This window comes from Protopterus annectens, chromosome 6.part0 (assembly GCF_019279795.1).
Source record: "Protopterus annectens isolate FY-2018-M chromosome 6.part0, PAN1.0, whole genome shotgun sequence".
Classification (NCBI taxonomy): domain Eukaryota; kingdom Metazoa; phylum Chordata; order Ceratodontiformes; family Protopteridae; genus Protopterus; species Protopterus annectens.
The window spans coordinates 829968093-829989914 of NC_056737.1; the positions used below are offsets into that span (position 1 = coordinate 829968093).

At 43.9% G+C, this 21822-nt stretch overlaps 1 protein-coding gene across 5 annotated transcripts in view; it reads left to right on the forward strand.

Annotated features, from left to right (window-relative positions):
• The window catches only part of PPP1R13B (protein phosphatase 1 regulatory subunit 13B), a 2314431-nt gene that overhangs the window by 1068348 nt on the left and 1224261 nt on the right, over nt 1-21822 (forward strand). The window lies entirely within an intron of this gene.

Below are 21822 nucleotides of genomic sequence, written 5' to 3' on the forward strand. Positions count from 1 at the left end.
CAGGGGGGGAACCCATTCATACCCACTCTTTGCCTCCCCCTACAACCACCAGCTCAGCAGATTCTGCACCAGGCTCCCTCACAGCAAGGCCTGTAAAGTGGATGCCCTATCCTTTCAGTGGGTAAATCTCTCAATTTATGCAGTCCCACCTCTGCCCCTTCTCCCAAGAGTATTACTCAAAATAAGGCAGGCAGACCGAGGACAGTTCTGATTGCCCTGGACTGGCCACGCTAGCACTGGTACCCACTCCTACGCAGCCTGACATCGGTGTCACCATGGCACCTACACCAGAACCCTACCCTGCTCTCTCAGCAGGAGGGGCATAATTTGCATCCACAACTGCAAACCCTAAGTCTTCAAAAGAATTCAAAAAACAATTCAATAAATAAATCCACAAAAATAAGTGTAGAGGAGGCAGACCACTTCTTAAAACCGCCAAGCACGTTTTTTATTTAATAAACAATAAAATATAAGTGCTTTCGTCTCAATATTCCAAGATTACAGAGACTTCATCAGATACCTTCCAAACCAATTCAACGAATAAACCCTAAATCTTGAAGCCTGGTTTATTACTTGAATCCTATCCCAGCATCTCTAAGCAAACGTGCTGGACGTCATTCGTGAAGCCAGAAGGCCCAGTACAAGGAAATCCTATGCGTATAAGTGGAAAAGGTGCTGCTCCTGGAGTCTATCTAAAGGAGAGGACACAACTCTGCCCTCCCTGCCTTTAATGCTGGATTACTTATCAGATCTACTTCACAAAGACCTGTCCTTCTTTTCCATTAAGCTACATGCCTCAGCCATTTCGGCTCAGTACAACACTGAGCCACCTCTCTTCTTGCACCCTCTTATCAAACAGTTCCGGAGAGGGGCAAACAACTTAAGGCCACCAAGGAGAGCTCCCACCCCTGCTTGTGACCTTAACTTTGTACTGGAAAAGCTCACAGTTCCACCCTTTGAGCCTGCAGCGTCAGCAGACTTAAAATTCCTCTCTTGGAAAATAGCATTGCTTCTAGCCATCACTTCAGCTAGAAGAGTGTCTGAACTGCAAGCACTTATGGCTGTGGAACCCTTCATTATTTTCCATGCTGACAGGGTCTCTCTCAGGACAAACTCTTCCTTTATGCCTAAAGTGTCCAGTGTGGCTCTCAATCAATCCATACATTTGCCAACCTTTTTCCCTAATCCTCAAAATAAAGGGGAAAGGACCCTGCACTCCTTGGACGTACACAGACAGCTCAGATTTTACCTGGATAGGACTAAGCCCCTCAGAGAATCAGACCAGTTACTAGTCAGCTTTGCAAAAGGGGCAGAGGGCAAGGCCATTTCTAAGCAAAGAGTATCTAAATGGATAGCACATTGTATCCATTTCTGCTACAAGCACCATGGGAAACCAACCCCACAGGGGGTCAGAACACTTTCCACTAAGGCAACTTCTACCTCTACAACATTTCTCAGGGGAGTCCCTACCAGGGACATCCTGGAAGCTGCTAGCTGGAGTTCAGTACACACTTTCACCAAGCACTACCATTTGCCTATCTTCTCCAAATCCAGGGCAGGTTTAGCAACAGCAGTCCTGCAAGGCATTCTAACCAGCCCTAACTCTTCTTGACTACCTCCACCCTTCTTCAGCTTTGGGAATCCACCCAAGTGTGATGACTGCAACAGTGAAACACGAAGAACATAGTATAGTTGTGTACACTTACCATAAATGTAGATGTTCGAGTGTATTCACTGTTGCATTCCTGGTTTCCTTACCTCCAACCCCCCTGGTTTTGTCTCTCTCTATAATCTCTCTATGTCTTTTACTCCGCCCTTTCAGGGGTATCGGTATTGGTATTTACTTTTTACTGGTGGTGTTTTCCACCACCGTAACTTAGTTCCCTGTTGGGGGGCTCCTGACATTTGGAGCAAGAAAAATTGATGTAATGGCATCGGCTGCCTGATTTTATACCCCTGACGACCTGACGTCAGTCCTGGAGAGACGGCAAGCAACACAGAAATACTAAGTCTCTGGTATTCAGACCGACTGAGGGCTACCTGCAGGCAGATAACCCAAGTGTGATGACTGCAACAGTGAATACAGTCCAACATCTACATTTATGGTAAGTGTACACAACTGTGCTTTCCTCAAGTGGGGTCAGCCTCCTTCCAACGCGAAATGCAGCAAATTCTTCGCTCTGAATCCCCCTTGGGGAAGTTCCCAGAGATGCACTGGTCCATGCCTGGCCTCCCATCTTCTTTATGCCTACCCCCATTACCTCTCATTTCGAAGTTTCTTCAGAAAGCTCTCAGGCTGGGTAACACAGTGATTCTCATTGCCCCATTCTGGCCTCGCCAAGTCTGGTTTCCTTCCCTTTGGTCTCATCTAGTAGTTCCATCATGGACCTTGGATCCGGTTCTGGATCTCATTTCACATCCTTCAGGGATTCCTCACCCAGACCTGTACAGTCTGAAAGTCACCGCTTGGTTGCTCCAGTTCCCCCTAGGACTCCTGATTTATCCTCTCCTGTTAAAACCATTTTGGTGGTGGCTCACAAATCTTCCACCAGAAAAGTATATTGTAGCAAGTGGAAACTGTTCTCTATATGGGCCTGTCAGCGGGATTTGGATCCCTTTACGGCTCCTGTCCCAACAGTATTAGAATTTTTGATGGGGATCTTTAGACAAGGGGCTAGTTCCTCTACTGTGAAAGTTCAGCTGACTATTTCTAATTTTCATGTGGGGTAGAATGTCTTCACTAGTCTCTTCTAGACTTTGCAAGACCTTCCTTAAAGGTACCTTTTTTAAGGGCGCCGAAGAAGGATCCTACGCGTCCATGGGACCTCACTTTTGTACTTCAGGTTTTAGTCTCCCCTCCATTTGAGCCTGCATCTTCAGTAGATTTGCTGTATTTATCTTGGAAGACTGCTTGTTTGGTAGCTATTATATCTGCCAGGAGGGTATCGAAACTGCAAGCATTGTCCATCAAAGCTCCTTATATGATTTTTCATAAGGACAGAGTTTTCCTGCGCACTAATCCATTCTTCCTTCCCAAAGTGGCGTCAGAAGCTAATAGTAATCAAAATGTCCTTCATGGATGCATCTGCAGTCATAACAAATGGGTTGTCCTGTCGTCAGGCAGCCCTTCGGTCGGCCGGATTCCAAAGTCTGGGTCCGGCTGATGTCGCACTTCACCCGACGTCATCTCTGCTGGACTTCGGGTATAAAGGCATCAGCCGACGCCATTTTCCTCAGTCTTTCTTGCCGCGTGGCGCCCGAAGCAGAAGCTGTTCGCAAGTGCCGGTCGGTCAGATCCAGAGATTACTTCTACCGAATACTACTTCGAAGACTTCTAAAAGCTAAGTACCCCGTTGGGGACTCTTTCTTGCCTCAGCCGATGTCAGAAAAAGTCAATAACTGTTTAACTTGTGGGAAACAAATACCTCATAAAGATTTCCACTCTTACTGTCTGCCTTGCTTAGGCCCAGACCACGACGTAGCAGCCTGTTCGGCCTGTGCTTCCTTCAACCGACGAACGCTTAGGCGTCAGTCGGAGTTTGCTGAACAGTTTTTCGGCTCAGATTTTGCGTACATTATGCCGTCGGATCCTCCGACTACCCAAATTGTTAAAAAACGCAAAGAAAAAGACTGACACTCGCGGTCCGCGGTTTCGGCCGAAACCACGGTTAAGCAAGCCGCGAGTGTCTCTGTTTCGGCCAAAACCGAGAAAACCGGTCAATCTTCAGCCGAATCTATGACTACTACTGAGGCTCCTGCTACCTTAGTTGAATCGGCCTCAGAAATTTTGCCTACAACTGTGATTCCTAGTGATTTATCAGACACCATCCCTTTTGATGTCTCTACCCCAGCACATGGTGCTGCTAGGCCTCCTGCAGCCATGTCTATTAAGGCCTTTGCCAGGGCTAAAGCAGCCAAATCTGCTAAATCAGTGCCTGTTAAGCTCCCTTCACACAGGCCCACTTCAAGTTCACAAATGCTTACTCTGGCAGAAGATTTAATATCCTTAATTAGGGGATCCCAATCTCACCCAGACAGGGCCTCTCAGCCCCAGAAAGAGACCTAGAGCAGAGCCCCGAGCCAGTGTCCTCTGATGATTCTCATGGATGACTCAGACATTACAGACCAGCCAGAGGCTCCTTTTCTACTTATGAAGATTCCGATGCTGAAGAATCTATTCCAGCTGCCTCTCCACCAGAGGAATTTTCCTTTGGGGAAACCTTACATGCCATGAGAGAACAATTCCAATGGCAGGGACAAGATTTCTCAGATTCAAGAAAAGGCTTAGGACTTTTCTGCACTTACCACAACATAGGCCCTTAGCTATACCTCCTGTACTGCCTGTTGTGGATGATGCATTTAATGATGTTTGCACTGCTCCTGATTCTTTACCTCCAGCCCCTGCCAAACCAGATAGATTTTACAGGGTGCCAGACACTCATCACCACCTATACAAGGCCCCACTTGCAGATCCCGAAACTATATCCCAGGGGCCTAAGGCAGTAGCCTCGACCACAGCAAAAACCCTATTCCTTCTGAAAGGGAATCCAGGTCCTTAGAGAGATGGGGGAAAAAAGTTTACACCTCTGCTACTCTCTCAGCTAGAGCTTTAAACTGTCATTTTCATATGATCCAATACCAAGAGTTTATGCTTGATCAGTTAACTAAAAACTGTCCTCTGATGAATCCTTAGATAAGAAATATGTATTAGAAATGGTGAATAACATCCAACAGGTTAGTAACCATTCCTTAAAATGTGGCTATGATGCACTGGTGGCTTCATTTAGATCAGCCATGACTGGCACAGTGATAAGAAGGCATGCATGGTTGAAAGAACAGGTCTTACCGGATCATGTTAAAGCAAAGCTATTAGATGCTCCTATGGATAAGGCCAGTCTATTTGGTACACCTGCCCAGCAAGTAATGAAGAAAATGGAAGAAAAGGCAAAATCTGTACAAACAGTTAAAGATTTCTTACAGGTTCAGCCCCAAGGTTTAGCAGGAACTGGCCTGCCAAAAATTGGTCCTTTCCTGACTCCACAAGATCCCAAAGGGGCAGGAATAGACGCTCTAGAGGCAGAAATCAATCCAGAGGAGGTGCCTACAGAGGCGACAGTGGCAAGGCAATAACCGAGGCACAGACACAACCACTGCCACTGCAACAGGACAATCACAGTGACTTGGCTCTGACACCGCCTACCAGGGAGCAAATAGCAGCACCTTTAGGCGGAAAGTTAGCCTTATTTTCGAAAAATTGGCACTATATCACAAAAGACAAGTGGATTTTGCAAACCATAGACCAAGGCTACCGGTTCAACTTCCACACCTTACCAGTACAAAGAGGAATGCCAAACCTACCTCCAAATCAAAAAATAGAAGCTCTACAGCAGATAGCGGAATTAACAAAGATGAGAGCTGTGGAAAGAGTACCAATAACAGAACAGGGCAAAGGATTCTACTCCAGACTCTTCCTAGTACCAAGAAAAGAGAAAAGTTGGAGACCTATTCTCGACCTGTCCGTCTTAAACACATAACATCATTGTCCCGAAATTCAAAATGCTGACCCTACAGCAACTTCTTCCCATGCTGGGCAAGGAGTGTTGGCTGGTAACTCTAGATCTCAAGGAGGCATACCTGCACGTCCCCATTCGACCAAATTGCAGAAGATACCTCAGATTTCTTGCAGGATCAGAGCATTATCAATTCTCAGCATTGCCCTTTGGCTTATCTACTGCGCCCAGAGTATTCACAAAATGCCTGGCATCAGTAATCGCTCACTGCAGACTACAGGGAATCCAAATTTATCCATACCTGGACGACAGCCTGTTACAAGCGGACAACAAAAGCAAGCTGACAACAGATTTACAAAGGGTCATTTACTTGCTACAAGCCCTGGGATACACAGTCAATTTACAAAAGTCAAGGTTGATACCATCCCAAACAAGAACATTCTTGGGCGCGGAATTGGACACAGTAAAACAAATGGCATTCCTAACTGCAGAAAAACAAAAAGAACTCCCTCTTTACTTCTTGACATTAACAAAGCAGAACAAACTAACAGCAAGAAAAGTTCTGCAGGCCTTGGGCTTCATGGCATCATGCATAATCTTGGTCCCACATGCCAGACTGCATATGAGAAAGCTACAGTGGTACCTAAAGAATTTATGGTCTCAGCACAGGCACAGCTTAGAGACAGAAATCCCACTAATCCCCTGCCTAAAACAGGAGTTCCTATGGTGGGCTCAAGCATGCCAGGCAAACCCAGGCTTACCCTTCCACAACTTTCGAGCAAGCCAAACCATCACAACGGACGCCTCAGACCTAGGATGGGGGGCGCACATGCTGGACAAATGCATACAAGGATTGTGGACTCAAGACCAGCTGCACCTGCACATAAACCAAAAAGAAATGCTGGCAGTAAAACTGGCAATCCAAAAATTCAGACCATTCCTCAAAGAAGGCCATTTGATGATAAGGACAGACAACACCACAGTCATGTGGTACATCAACAAACAGGGAGGCACTCATTCATACCGCCTATGCAGAATGACTTTGGACCTTTGGAATCTGGCTCTCAGCTACAACATCCAGTTACAGGCAATATTTGTGCCGGAAAAGAGAACACCCTAGCAGACATGTTAAGCAGAACCACCTCGGATGCTCACGAATGGATGCTACACCCGGACATCTTCAAGGCCATCACAAAGAAATGGGGAATGCCACAAATAGATCTATTCGCTTCCCCACTCAATCACCAGCTCAAAAAATTCTGCACAAGGACATTCCACCCACTTGCATGGAAGGTGGACTCTCTATCCTTCAGCTGGAAAGGCCTGACAGCATATGCATTTCCACCTCTTCCCTTGATGCACAAGGTACTACTGAAAATCAAAGAGGAACGTCCAAGGATAATCCTGATAGCTCCGAATTGGCCAAGACAACACTGGTACCCATTACTGAGGAGCATGTCTCGGGAGAGAATGTGGTCAATACCCTTGATGCCTTTGATGTTAACTCAGAACAACTACAAGATCATGCATCCAAACCTAAAAACCTTGCAACTGACGGCCTGGAACATCACATAGCAGCAACCAACCCAGACCTTTCCCAAAGGGTTAAAGACATTATCCTTGAAGCCCGCAGACCTTCAACAAGAAGGAACTATGCAGGAAAATGGAAAAGGTTTGTCATTTGGAGTACTGAAAGAGGAAAAGATGTGTCGAACATAGATATTGCTAACATTCTGGAGTACTTGGCAGAGCTTCTACATACAGGCCTGTCCTATTCCTCCATCAAGATACATGCATCAGCTATTTCAGCAGAATACAGCTTCGATCCACCTGTCTTTTCGCATCCTCTACTCAGGCAGTTCCTCAGAGGGATCAAGAATGTAAAACCTCCTAGGAAACCACCATTACCAGCATGGGACTTGAACTTTGTGCTAGAAAAGTTGACACTCCCTCCGTTTGAACCAGCAGCAACAGCAGATCTACAACACCTGTCATGGAAAACTGCTTTCCTACTGGCAATTACCTCAGCAAGGAGGGTTTCGAACTACAGGCCTTAATGGCAGTGCAACCCTTCCTAATCTTCCATCAAGATAGGGTGTCCATGAGAACTAATCCTACATTTATGCCTAAGGTGGTATCCAGAGTGTCTTTAAACCAGGCAATCCACCTACCTACCTTCTTTCCCAATCCACAAAACAGGGGGGAAAGACTGCTGCATACCTTGGATGTACATAGACAGTTACGCTACTACCTGGACAGAACCAAAAGTAACAGAAAAACTGACCAGCTTTTAGTAGCTTATGCAACAGGAAGGGAAGGAAAAGCAATTTCTAAACAGACAATCTCCAAATGGATAGGAAATTGCATAAGATTCTGTTACTCCTTCCATGGAAAACCAATTCCACAGAACATAAGACCTCATTCTACAAGGGCTACAGCCACTACCACAGCTTTCTTACGAGGAGTGGCAACCAAGGACATTATTGAGGCGGCTACTTGGACCTCCGTGCATACATTTGCCAAGCATTATAATTTACCTCTATACTCTAGATCCCGAGCAGGGTTTGCCACTGCTGTACTGCAAGGGATCCTAACTACACCATAATTTTCTTCCTCCACCCCTAGTTTGGCTATGGTATTCTACCCATTTGTTATGATTGCAGATGCATCCATGAAGGACATAGTACAGTTTTGTACCTACCATAAATGTAGATGTCCGAACTGGATAGCATCTGCAGTCAGGATTACCCACCCTCCTTCCCCTCTGTGGTACTCCTTTACCCTCCTAATAGCTAGCTGGGGGGGAGTCTCTTATGGTGTATTTGTTTGTATATATGTACATACATGCTTATTTTTTGTGTTTGCCTTCTACTTTTTTGGAAACATTGGCATTTATCCAAAATTTAGCCTTCCAAGAGGGCAACTGGCATCTGGGGCAAGAAACACTGAGGAAAATGGCGTCGGCTGATGCCTTTATACCCGAAGTCCAGCAGAGATGACGTCGGGTGAAGTGCGACATCAGCCGAAGCCGGACCCAGACTTTGGAATCCGGCCGACGGAAGGGCTGCCTGACGACAGGACAACCCATTTGTTATGACTGCAGATGCTATCCAGTTCGGACATCTACATTTATGGTAGGTACAAAACTGTACTTTATCAACCTTCCTATCTTTTTTCCTAATTTCCAGAACAGGGGTGAATATAAATTGCATTTGCTGGATGTACACAGGTAATTGAGATTTTACTTACACAGGACCAAATCTTTTCGTAAATTGGATCAGTTGTTTGTCTCCTATTCAAAGACCATTTCTGAAGTGGTTATTGCTCATTTGGATTTCTCAATGCATTATTCGAGCATATTCTATCAAAAGAATTTGCCCTCCGGATCAGGTAAATGCCCATTCCACCAGGTCTATGGCCACTTCAGCGGCTTTTAGGTCCAGAGTGTCATTGGATGATGTTTGTTCTGCAGCCACCTGGTCTTCATCTCATACTTTCATCTCACATTACAAATTGGACATTGTATCCAGGAATAGGATATCCTTTGGCTCTGTGGTGCTCCGGAATATCCTTCCATAAGGGCCACCTAGGTGTTTGTAGCTGGGGACTCTGTCCCACAGGTTGAAGACCAAATGAAGTCAACTACTTCAGATAAAGAAGTTATGTACTCACCATAATATTCCATCTGAGTAGTTCTAGTTCATTTGTCTTCAACCATCCCCCCTCCTTCCCCCAACCTTGTCACTATTGTTCTGGCCTTGTATTTGGGAGACGAACATTCCAGAGGCGTCCCTTGGTATGCTTGACTCAGGAATTTTGGGAGTGCCAATAGTGGTAAGGTCTTCTTGGGTCGGGTTTCTGTTTTGTTGAGCAGCAAACTCGATCTGAAGGGAGGAAGGAGACAGGGGGCATTATGGGTAAGGGGAGGAGCTTGGAGCTAAGATTAGATGCTGATTATACAGCTGTATTGGATCCATTTCAGATCCATAGTCCCACACGTTGAAGACGAAGTACAACTACTCAGATGGAATGTTATGGTGAGTATATAACTTCTTTTTATTTTAAAAATTTCAGCATGCATCTGATTGATTTTTTTCCTCCATTGATTTTGTTGTCAGTTAATGAACGGGGGGAGGGGGTTCCTTCTACTGGGACAGCCTCTGGGTTGTCAAAGTCACTCTGATAATGCCATCAAGTGTTGTTAAAATTGCAGACTTACAATATGCTGATGACTCTACTATTATATCCATAGCTGACAATCCAACTGAACTACTTACACTAATACAAACATCTTTCAAACACACAAAAACTTGGCTTACCAATAACCAACTAATACTCAATCTTAAAAAGACTAAGCTCCTACTCTTCCTCCCAAAACCCCCTCTCTCACCTTAAATCCCCATTTAACATATTTTCACTGAACAACAGTAACATCACACCTAAAAATCAGACTAAGCTCCTTGGAGGTAATCATTGAAGATCAACTGAAATTTGACCTTCATACATCACTGTATTAAAAAACAAAAACACCAAAAGCATGGCCTCCTATACAGAAACAAAAGGATCCTCATTTCTGACTCCAGAATCTCACTAGCCAATGCTTTCCTTCTTCCCAACCTTTTCTGTAGTTCACAAATCTTTACTAATCTTCAGTCTTCTCTTCCTACTAAACTTGAAATTTCCTGTAATAAAGTAGCTAGATTTGCAGCTAATCTGCTATCCAAAACATACCACTGTCATGCCCTCAGGTCTCTAAACTGGCTAGAGTTTCCTAACAAGCTCAACATTTCTCAATTGCTTATCATTCGCTCTATCATTATTAAACCTTCTTCCTGCCCTAGCCTTTCCTCACTTGTCTCACCTTATATCCCTCCCAGTCCTCTTAGGAGCTGTGATCAATATCTGTTACAGATGTATAAACCTAATAAGTATGTCGGACAGAATCTATATAGTTACTCTCATACCATTCAATGGAACAAGCTTCCCTATGATCCTGAGAAGCATACCTCAGGACTATAAATTCAAAAAATATCTCCAATGTTGTTGCGTCTTTCAGCTTTTCCTGGTTAGGGGTCGCCACAGCGGAACTCCAGTCCGCTAATGATTGGCAGTAGATTTTTACGTGCCGAGTTGCCGGCCCTGACGCACAACCTTCAATGAAGGGGTACGCCCATTCACACATGTCCCCACACAGAAGACGCTCTAGCTGAGAATCGAACAGGACAACATCTTACTGTGAGGCGACAACGCTACCACAGCACCACCACCGCAGCAAAAAAATTCATTGAATTCTGCTTTAATGTATATCTTCTGTATATATTACTGTAATCAAACACATTAGATTCCTGTTTTTATGTGTATATTCTGTATATGTTACTATATTTACTATCTGTAACACTGTTTCTACTTTTGTACTAATTAATGTTTATATTTTTTCTGTATCTCGTTGGAGCTTTTCTCCCCGGGCCTCCACTGAAAATGGGCTCTTTTAGGCCCAGTGGACTTTCCCGGTAAACAAATGCAATAAAATAAATAACACCTGGATTTGTAACTGTAATCACTCTACCTGAATCTTGTCCTCACTCTATTCCTCCTCCTCTTTATCTTTCTCTCCTTCCTAACCATTTTTTCCTTCCTTTACTCCTTGTTTTCTTTTTCTAACTTAACTGCTCATTTAATCTAACATTCACCTTATTTTCTTCTTTCTACTTCTCTTCTTATTTTTTGACTTTTGTTTTACTGTATTTCACCTCTTGTTTGACTAATATTATAAACTACCCAATATGTTGAGTCTTACTTTTTATTACTCTACTTGTCTGTGCCACCTTTATGCTTATCTGTTTAACCACATTTTGCATAAGTCTCTCTTGTCTTTATTGTTAAGTATTTTTTTGTTAATCTTATTGTATTACATAGTTATTGTGACATGCATTTTTTAAATATAATTGTACTGTGGCATTTTTCTCCCCGGCCTCCACTGAAAAAGGGCTTTTTCCCAGTCAGACTATCCCAGTTAAATGTCAAATAAATAAATAAATGTAGGTCGCAGCTCTGAGAACTGTAAGCCAGAAGTTGGAAGATGCTGTTTTTGATCAAGTACAAAGATTTTCATTACTGACAGTGGTCTCAGCATGGAGGAAATAACCCTTTCTCTGAGATGCAGTGCACTCAGAGTTGATTATAAGTATTAAGGGTGAGAGAAGATGTTTGTGTTTCACTGTTGCAGTCATCACATTTGGGTTATCTGCTTGCAGTAGCTCTCAGTCAGCCTGATTACCAAAGTCTTGGGTCCTGCGTCGGTTGCTGTCTCATTTTCCATGACGTCAGGTAGTCAGGGATATAAAGCATGCAGCCAACACCATTACATCAGTCTTTCTTGCTGTGCGGTGCCTGAAGCAGAAGCAGTTTGCAAGTGCCGGTCGGCCGACTCCTGAAATTTACGTTTTCGAGTTTCAGAACTGAAGTCTTCAACTAAAGCGAAGTACCCCGTTAGGGAAACTTTTTCTTTCTCTAAACCGATGTCAGTAAAAGTCAGTAATTGTGTTTCTTGTGGAAAGCAAGTACCTCATAAAGATTTTCATTCGTACTGTATTCCTTGCCTAGGCCCTGACCACGACTTATTTCGCTGTCGGTTTTGTGCCTTATTTAAACAACAAACTATTCGTTGTTGGTATATTTATGCTTCCATATATTTTGGTACTCGGTTCAATTACCCAGATATGGCTTTGGTAAACCACACGACTACAGACATTCCAAAAAAACGCAAAGATAAAGACAGAGACAGGCCGCCTAGGTCCAAAGCTGCCGACAATGCTTCTCTTAAGCTAGTCGCCAGTTCGCTGGTACTCAGTGAGGCGCTTTCCCAGCCCCTGATACCCGCTACTTCATATTCGCAGGCCTCTACTGAGACCCATTTGGAGTCCGGTATGCCGCGAGATGCTTCAACTGTGGAACCTGCGGATGTCTGTACCTTGGATGGGTCCGGAGCCGTTTTGCAGGCACCAGCTTCTGAGGGTATATTCAGGCCTATTGACTTGCATATTAAACCAACGCCATCTTCTTCAAGGCCTTAAAACTCAATCCATGCCTAGAAAACCGATGCCCAGACTGCATGGTCAGGCCTCTATGCCTAAAAAACAAATGATAAGAATGGCTGAAGACCTTATTACTTTAGTCAGGGGAAGCCAACCTTCGCCCTCTAAGAGACGTAGGTCTGAATTTGCTTATGATTCTTCTGATCAGGATTCTGAAATTTCTGTTTCCTCTGATGACCAGGATTTACCCTTATCTACTGTGAGGATTCTGATGCAGCGGACTCTATTCCCTCTGCTTCCCCTCCAGAGGATTTCTCTTTTGGTGAAACCTTGCATACTCTTAGGGAGCATTTTCGCTGGGAAAGCCAGGATTACTCTGATTCTGAAAAGAAGCTTAGGGATTTCTCTTGCCTCAACACTGGCCTTTAGCTATCCCCCCTGTACTGGACATTGTTGATGATGCCTTTTTGGAATCTAGCTTGGCCCCTGACTCCTTACCTCCTGCTCCCAGAAAACCAGATACATATTGCAGGGTTCTTGACTCTTAGAAGTTCCTCTTTAAAAATCCTACTGCGGATCCTCAGACCATTTCACAGGGACCCAAGGGCATTAAGGCTACTACTGCCAAAAATCCTACCCCCTCTGATAGAGACTCCAGGGCCCTGGACAGATTGGGTATGAAGGTATAAACTTCTGCAACCTTGGCCATTAGGGCCTTTAACTGCCAGTTTCTTATGTTAAAGTATTAGCAGCATATTATTGGATTGCTTAAACAGAAAATGATGATTCCTGACTGTGCTGAAAATAAGGATTTACAGGATTTAATGCATTCTGCTGAACAAGTTGGAAAACATACTCTGCAATGTGGTTTTGATTCACTAGCGGCATCTTGCAGGGCTGCTGTCACTGGGTCTGTACTTAGAAGGCATGCTTGGCTTAAGTAGCAATCTTTGCCAGATCATGTTAAACCTAAATTGCTGGATGCTCCCTTAAACCAGGACCGCCTATTTGGCAACAAAGCAGAAGTAGTACTTAAAAAGATGGAGGAAAAAGCTAAATCTATGCAAACTGTTAAAGATTTCCTGCAAGTACAGCCTCCAAGATTTAGTAGGCATTGGCCCTCTAGAAAGTGGTCCTTTCCTGCCTCTTCCAGGCCTTCTCAGTCCAAACCCAGAACCAGCAGAACACCCAGGCTTCAGTCCCAAGGTATGCACAGGACTAAGTAGTGGGGGGACTCCCTCTTCCAAAGCAGGGAGTAGTAAGACTCTTCCCCTATGGTAAACTGTCTCAATGACTTAACTTTAAAACTTCCAAGCCCTTCTCAACTGAATGCTCCTTTAGGGGGAAAGATTGCTCTGCAGGCAAAAAACTGGGAACTCATTACCCAGGACAAATGGGTTTTAAATATAGTTTCCCAAGGATACAGATTCCACTTCCACACGTTACCAACCCCAAACGGTTGGACAGATCTACCCCCAAATCAGTGGGCAGAGGCTCCAAAGCAAGTTCTCTCTCTCTTAAGTATAAGGGTTATTCAGACTGTCCCAGAAGAGGAAAGGGGACAAGGTTTCTACTCAAGACTTTTCCTGGTGCCCAGAAAAGAGAGCTCCTGGCATCCTATCTTGGATCTCTCTCTCTATCCTAAACACTTTTTTGGTGATCCCAAAATTCAAGATGCTAACTCTTCACCAGTTGCTTCCTATGCTAGGCAAGGATGCCTGGTTGGCAACACTGGATTAAAGGAAGCCTACCTGCACACCCCAATCAGGGACTCTTGCAGAAGATACCTACACTTCAAAGCAGGTTACTTGCACTATCAGTTCTCTGCACTGCCCCTTTGGCTTATCTACTGAGCCCAGAGTATTCACAAAGTGCCTAGCTCCAGTCATTGCATTTTGCAGGCAAAGAAATATTCAAATATACCCATACCTGGACGATTGTCTAATTCAAGCAGAAAGCCAGGACATACTTTTGAATCATCTGGCATTTGTACAAAAGATGCTAACTTCTCTGGGGTACACCATAAATGAAAAGAAGTCACATCTGGTACCCTGCCAACAAATTGTATTCCTGGGAGCAAGCTTGAACACAACTTCCCAGATGGCTTTCCTCACGCCAGAGAAACAAGTTCATTTGACAGCTTACTTCAAATTAATGGCCACAAAGACCCTACTATCTGCTATACAAATACTGCAAGCCTTGGGGTTCATGGCCTCCTGCATTCTCCTAATTCCATATGCAAGACTGCATATGAGGAAACTCAGAAAAGAAATCACATCTGGTACCCTGCCAACAAATTGTATTCCTGGGAGCAAGCTTGAACACAACTTCCCAGATGGCTTTCCTCATGCCAGAGAAACAAGTTCATTTGACAGCTTACTTCAAACTAATGGCCACAAAGACCCTGCTATCTGCTATACAAATACTGCAAGCCTCGGGGTTCATGGCCTCCTGCTTTCTCCTAATTCCATATGCAAGACTGCATATGAGGAAACTACAATGGTCTCTAAAAGGCCTATGGTGTCAGCATTCTCAGGATCTAGAAGATATGATTCCTATCATACCTTGCCTACAGTTAGATTTCCTTTGGTGGGCAGAGGCCTGACACTAAAACAAGGGACTGCCATTCACTCTACCCCCTGCCGCCCAAATCCTAACATCAGACTATGCATAGGGGGCTCACTTGGCAGGGAAGTGCATTCAGGGCAAATGGAACCCAAGTCAAATGCACCTGCATATCAATCAAAAAGAAATGTTAGCTGTACAGAATGCTCTGACAGCCTTCAAGGACCACATTCTTCCAGGACAATTAATGGTAAAGACGGACACCGCTGTTATGTGGTATATAAGCAGGGGGGTACCCACTCATACCCTCTCTGCAGATGAGCCATGACTCTGTGGAACACAGACTTGAGCTACCGAGTACACCTACAGGCTCAATTCCTGCCAGGAAAGCTAAATACATTGGCAGATGAACTAAGCAGAAATCTCACGGACCCACATGAGTGGAAACTTGAACCAAAGACATTCAACATGTTGATAAACAAATGGGGGAGCCCAGAGATAGACTTGTTTGCCTCCCCCAGAACTACCAGTTGGACAAATTCTGCACAAGGACTCCCCACAAACAAGCTTGGAAAGTGGATGCCCTGTCCTTCACCGAAAAATCTATCAGTTTATGCCTTTCCTTCTCTGCCTCTCCTCTCCAAGGTACAACTAAAGATCAAACAAGACAAACCGAGGATGATCTGATTGCAACAGACTGGACATGCCAACACTGGTACCCCCTCTTGCGCAATGTGTCACTTCTGGTACCATGGCACCTGCCTCAGACCCCCACCCTGTTGTCCCAGCATGAGGGTCAGATTCTGCACCCTCAGCTTCAAACCCTGAACCTGGCAGCCTGGCTAATTACCTGATCTCTCTGTTACCATCCCTCAGTAAACAAGTGTTGGATGTCATTCTGGAGGCAAGGAGGCCTAGTACTAGAAAATCTTATGCTGAAAAATGGAAAAGATTCTGTTCCTGGAACCAAACTCAGGGGATGGGCACAGCAGCGCCCAATTTACCTCAGATTCTTCAATACTTAACTGAGATGTTTCACCAGGGCCTTTCCTTTTCCTCCATCAAAATTCATGCCTCAGCCATTTCAGCTCATTACAACACTGAACCCACCCCTCTTCTCTCATCCACTGCTCAAGCAGTTTCTCAGAGGGGCCAAGAACTTAAGACCAAACAGGGGAGCCCCAACTCCAGCCTGGAACCTTAACTTTGTATTGGAAAAACTCACTCTACCTCCTTTTGAGCCAGCTGCAAGTGCAGAGTTGAAATTTTTTTTTTTTTGGAAAACAGCCTTCCTTTTAGCCATCACTTCAGCAAGAAGGGTGTCTGAATTACATGACCTTATGGCAGTGGAGCCTTTCATCATCTTTCATGCGGACAGGGTGTCCCTCAGGACCAATCCCTCCTTCATGCCCAAGGTAGTATCCAGTGTGGCTATTAATCAGTTCATTCATTTGACAACCTTCTTTTTTAATCCACAGAACAAAGGGGAACGTATACTGCACTCCTTGGATGTGCACAGACAACTTAGATTTTACTTGGACAGGACTAAACCTCTCCGGAAATCTGAACAGTTGCTGGTGGCATTTGCTTCAGGGGCAGAGGGGAAGGCCATTTCAAAGCAAACCGTTTCTAAATGGATAGGCCATTGCATTCATTTCTGCTATAAGCACCATGGAAAACCTATCCCTCAGGGGAATAAGACCACATTCAACCAGGGCTGCATCTACCTCTACAGCCTTTCTCAGAGGTGTCCATACCAGGGACATCTTAGAAGCTGCTACCTGGAGTTCTGTACATACCTTCACCAAGCATTACCATTTGCCAATTTTCTCTAAATCCAGAGCTGGCTTTGCCACTGCAGTCTTGCAGGGCCTTATAGCTGGTCCTAATGCTATCTAATTTCCTCCTCCCATCCTTAGCTTTGGGAATCTACCCAAATGTGATGACTGTAACAGTGAAACACGAAGAACATAGTACCGTTGTGTACACTTACAATAAATGTAGATGTTCGAGTGTATTCACTATTGCAGTCCTGGTTACCCTCCCTCCAGCCCCCTGACTTCTTTTGGCTATACCTCTTTTCCTTTTTTACTATGCTTAAAGCTTTTTGGTGTATTTGCTTTTTTGTAGGAGGTGTAACCTTGTATATATATTTAATTGCTTCCCTTTAGGGGGGGCACCTGACATCTGGGGCTAGAAAACTGATGTAATGGCGTCAGCTGCATGCTTTATACCCCTGACTACCTGACGTCATGGAAGATGAGACAGCAACCAACGCAGGACCCAAGACTTTGATAATCAGGCCGACTGAGGGCTACTGCAAGCAGGTAACCCAAATGTGATGACTGCAACAGTGAATACACTTGAACATCTACATTTATGGTAAGTGTACACAACTGTACCTTCTGCCTTCATATCAGGAAGTGTTTTAAACTTGTTGAATTGACTGGAAGAGTGGGTTAAGTTGTCCTACTTCCATTTTCAAGTACCTTCAGACTTTTTCTTCACTTTCACTTCACCCACCACATATAGGCACTTATCTACCTTAATCAGTGTGTTAACTTCATAACTTGGGCAACACTTCACCATGTGTTGCCATGATTTCTGTTCAACATGTTTGACAGTCTTCTCTAATATCTCACCCTTCTTCCTTACTAAAATGTGCTTACGTAGTTCAATGAAGAAACCTGCTGATGTGCAAGTCTCGGAATTCTAAATGACAGAATTACAGCATTGGATTGTAAGCAAAAATAGTGTGTGTGTTTTTTTTTAAACCTCTTGAGTTACAGCAGTTGAGAGTTGAGAATAAGCAGTAATGGGGTACAGAGGCCAATCATCTTCACAAATGCATGCAGCACACATGGAAAATGGCCTTTGAAAATTTTCTTTCCATTCATATATGTTTGCTCTCTAAATTCCATAATTTGGGTTATAAGGGTTCAGAAATGAGTGCTTTTCAGTTCATTGCAGACCTTTTGGATTACCTGACCAGATAAGTTGCTTTCTTCATAGGATGTCATTACAAGATTTGGTGTTTATTGCTTTGTAATCATTTCTCCATTCTGACTTTCCACTGCAGCACCTGAAGGTCTTTGTTTTCTTTATCACCAACTCTTGTGATTTCTCACCTTTTTGGTTGCCGTCTTAAACAGTTTAAACAAATTTATGGTGAAATGTCCCTCCCAACGAATAAGTGAAAAAAAAAAGTTGCAAGTGAGGTTATCTTCATTGAGATGTTTGTCTTATTCCTACTACTTTGTGAAAAATAACAATTGGGCCCATCTCTATACCGGAAGAATGCAAAGTACGTGTAATCACGGCTGCACAGGTAAAAAAAACACACACTCCAAAGCCAAGAACACAGCATCCATGGGACCTGACAACATCCCAGGCTGCGTTCTACATGAACTACAGAACGAACTGGCACCCCACCTAAGTACCATGTTCAGTCATAGCCTCACTTCAGGCTTTGTGCCCACTGAATGATGCACAGCAATGGTTATCCCACTCCAAAAAGGGGGAGCCACCACGGACCCCGGGAACTACCACCCCATTAGCCTGACAAGCCTGGTCTACAATGCTCTGGAGCGTATCATCATGGAACTTATAAACAATGACATTGGTAATCTCCAAACTCTGGACCCTACCCAGTTCGGGTTTGTAAAAGGCAGATCATGTCTCCTAAACCTGATAGACTTCTTTGAAGCAGTCACCAAAGCTGTAGATGAGGGTAAGGTGGTTCACACAGCCTATCTAGATCTCGCCAAGGCTTTCAGTACCATCCCCCACTCTGTCATTGTAGACAAACTCACTAAACTAGGTATAAATCCGTAACTGTGAAAGTAACAGATCCAACTTCAGACCAGTAACAAGTGGAGTACCACAGGGTTCAGTCCTAGGTCCTCTCCTGTTTGGTATCTACTTCTCTGAAGTACAACCTAACACAGAAGGTCTTTGGCTAACAAAGTTTGCAGATGACTCCTAACTCCTCAAAACTCCTAACGATGTGGACATCCTACAAAAGGACCTCACTGAGACCAGATGCCTGGTATCAAAGCCATAGCCTCAAGCTCAATGCCAAAAAGTGCATTGTCATCCCTTTTGGTAAAAACTCTGTACCCATGAACTACCACTTAGGCGGTAGTCTACTTAACACCGAAAGTGTGATGAGACCTTGGGACACAGGTGGACAGTAGTCAATCCTTTGATAATCACATCGCCACAGTAGTCAGGAAATCCTTCTACGTGGCACACCTCATCACAAAAGGTTTCTCATCCAGGAAAAAAGAGGTCATTGTTCTCCTCTACTCATCACTCATTAGACCCATTATAGAGTACAACGCCCCTTTTGCTGTGTACCTCACAAGACATCTACAACAACTGGAAAGGCCACAGAAATACCTCACAAAGAGGATTACCAGCCTGAAACAGATGCCCAACACAGACCGTCTAAAAAACTCCAGCTTTACTCTGTCGCATATTGCCTACTCAGAGGTGATCTCTGCCTAACATACAAAGCTATGTCAAACCCAGAGCTGTTGGACATGCTCCACGTAAAGAAATCCCAATCCCTCCCAGCTACAACGCTCTAGGGACCTAAACCTTGTCACCACAATAAACAGAACATGCTGGAGGGATAGTTTCCTGTCCCAGAGACTTCCCATACTCTGGAACAAACTTACCTATCTATATCAAACAAAGCTCCTCATTAGCACTCTTCAAGAAAAATCTTGATTGGATGGGAGATAGGAAACTCACACCGGGGATCACTTCTGTGGCTCTGCTTGACAGGGGAACAGGAAAATAATTTTCTTGGGTGGCAAAAGCCAGGGTACTGTTTGGCTAAGCTTATATAGGCCCTAGGGCCAATAGCCTAGTACCTACCTATGAACCTATGATTAGTCATATTGTTCTCTTATTACCTCATCTTAAATATTAAGACTAGACTGTTTTAAAAAACAGTATAAAGTGCAGCATTTTCAGCATATTCTGAAATCGCCCATTAAATATCACTGTACATCTGAGTTTTAACTCTTACAGCTCACACAATGTCATTAATAGTGTTTTCCTGTAAAGAATACATCAAACACAGCTCCTTTGCATCTTTTATTTAAACTGGCATTGAGATTTCTTACATAAATATATAGATATTTGTCACTTTTGGCAGTATTGCAAACATTTTAAGAAACAAGATGAGTTTTTCTAGTCCCATATGTAATGGTGTCATATACAGCAAAATATAACAATTGTAAAGTTTGTGTTTTTGGTACTGCATGCAGGGAGATCTGACCTAACCAAACTTAAATGCAGCTTGATGACACCTTTTACAAAAAAAAAAAAAAAGACCGGAGGAAGAAAGGTGCTATAGTAGAAGCAGTACACTCTAGTTATAAAACATTCTGTGGGATTCAGAGAGAACCCCATTGTGGGCAGTAACAGCCCCACACACACACACACACACACACACACACACACACACACTGACATCCCTCTTACCTGTCCCTTATTTTACAGCACATCCTTGATGTATTATCGTAGTTCTGTCTCCGCCCTCATAAATAATATATCCGTACTGTCAGTAATGGCAGACATTAGAGTTTCATTCTTATTGTTTGGAAGTTGCACCATGGTACAATGCTTTTTTGCTCTATTAACTTTTTAAGTGACTTGAAGTACGAATTTAAAACTTTGCTCCTGGTGTCGACTCCCAGTTTGTCCCAGTGTCTTCAGCATGGACATTTACAGATTTGGTGCCTCACACCTATCCTTCTCAACTGTTCTTGATTTCATAAAATTCTTCTGATTTTGCCTGTTACACATGCCCTGTCCCTTATAACTCATGGACCGTTGCAGTCGATCAGTAATGCCAGACAATAAGTTTTATATCTGTAGTTTAACAAGTATACCACAGTACGAGCACACTTTGGATTGCTTGGCTAAGGTTCTGCTTTAATAACAAACTACTTTCTGTACCATGCATGGTTTCGACCCCCCCTGGTTTTACTTCAGCTTTTCTCAGTGACTTAAATCGATATGTTGAATCGCCCAACTGTTTAATGGTAGCTTTGACAATTAAAACTTGGTTAAGGAACAGGTTTGTGTGTCAGAGGTACAGGGTTAGAAGCTTTTCCCCTGTTCATACTGTAGCTTACTGTAATCATGTCCATCCATGGTGCACGCACACACACACCCTCCCCCACCCATGCATCTTTCTAGATGCTTAAGCTTTCTGTTAATTTGTAAAGTATCCCTGGCGTCCCCACCCCCCAAAAAAAATATAGTTAATTTATGCAGCTGGCTCACTTGGCTGCATAAATGTCTTACCACAGGCATTTCCAGGGGAGAGCATATGACTAATTAACATTGGCTACTTCCCATAATGTCTTGCCAGCCTTTGTGATTGGCCATAGAGAGAGCCCACCATGATGCTGCACCTGTTCATGTCACAGCATTGTGGTGGGGCTGTCTCTGAAATGGTAATGGTAAAATGGACTTATTTTTGCAGTAACCTTTCTGCGTCTTCCCAGTTATTTCCTAACCCCACCACTGCATGTCCGCTAAACTCCCCAGTACTTATCTAATGTGATATTATCCTTTGAAATTAACTTTTGGCCATATAATAGGTAGGTACTAGGCTATTGGCCCTAGGGCCTATATAAGCCTATTCAAACTGTACCCTGGGAGAATCAAACCCTGCACCTTGTGTTTGTAAG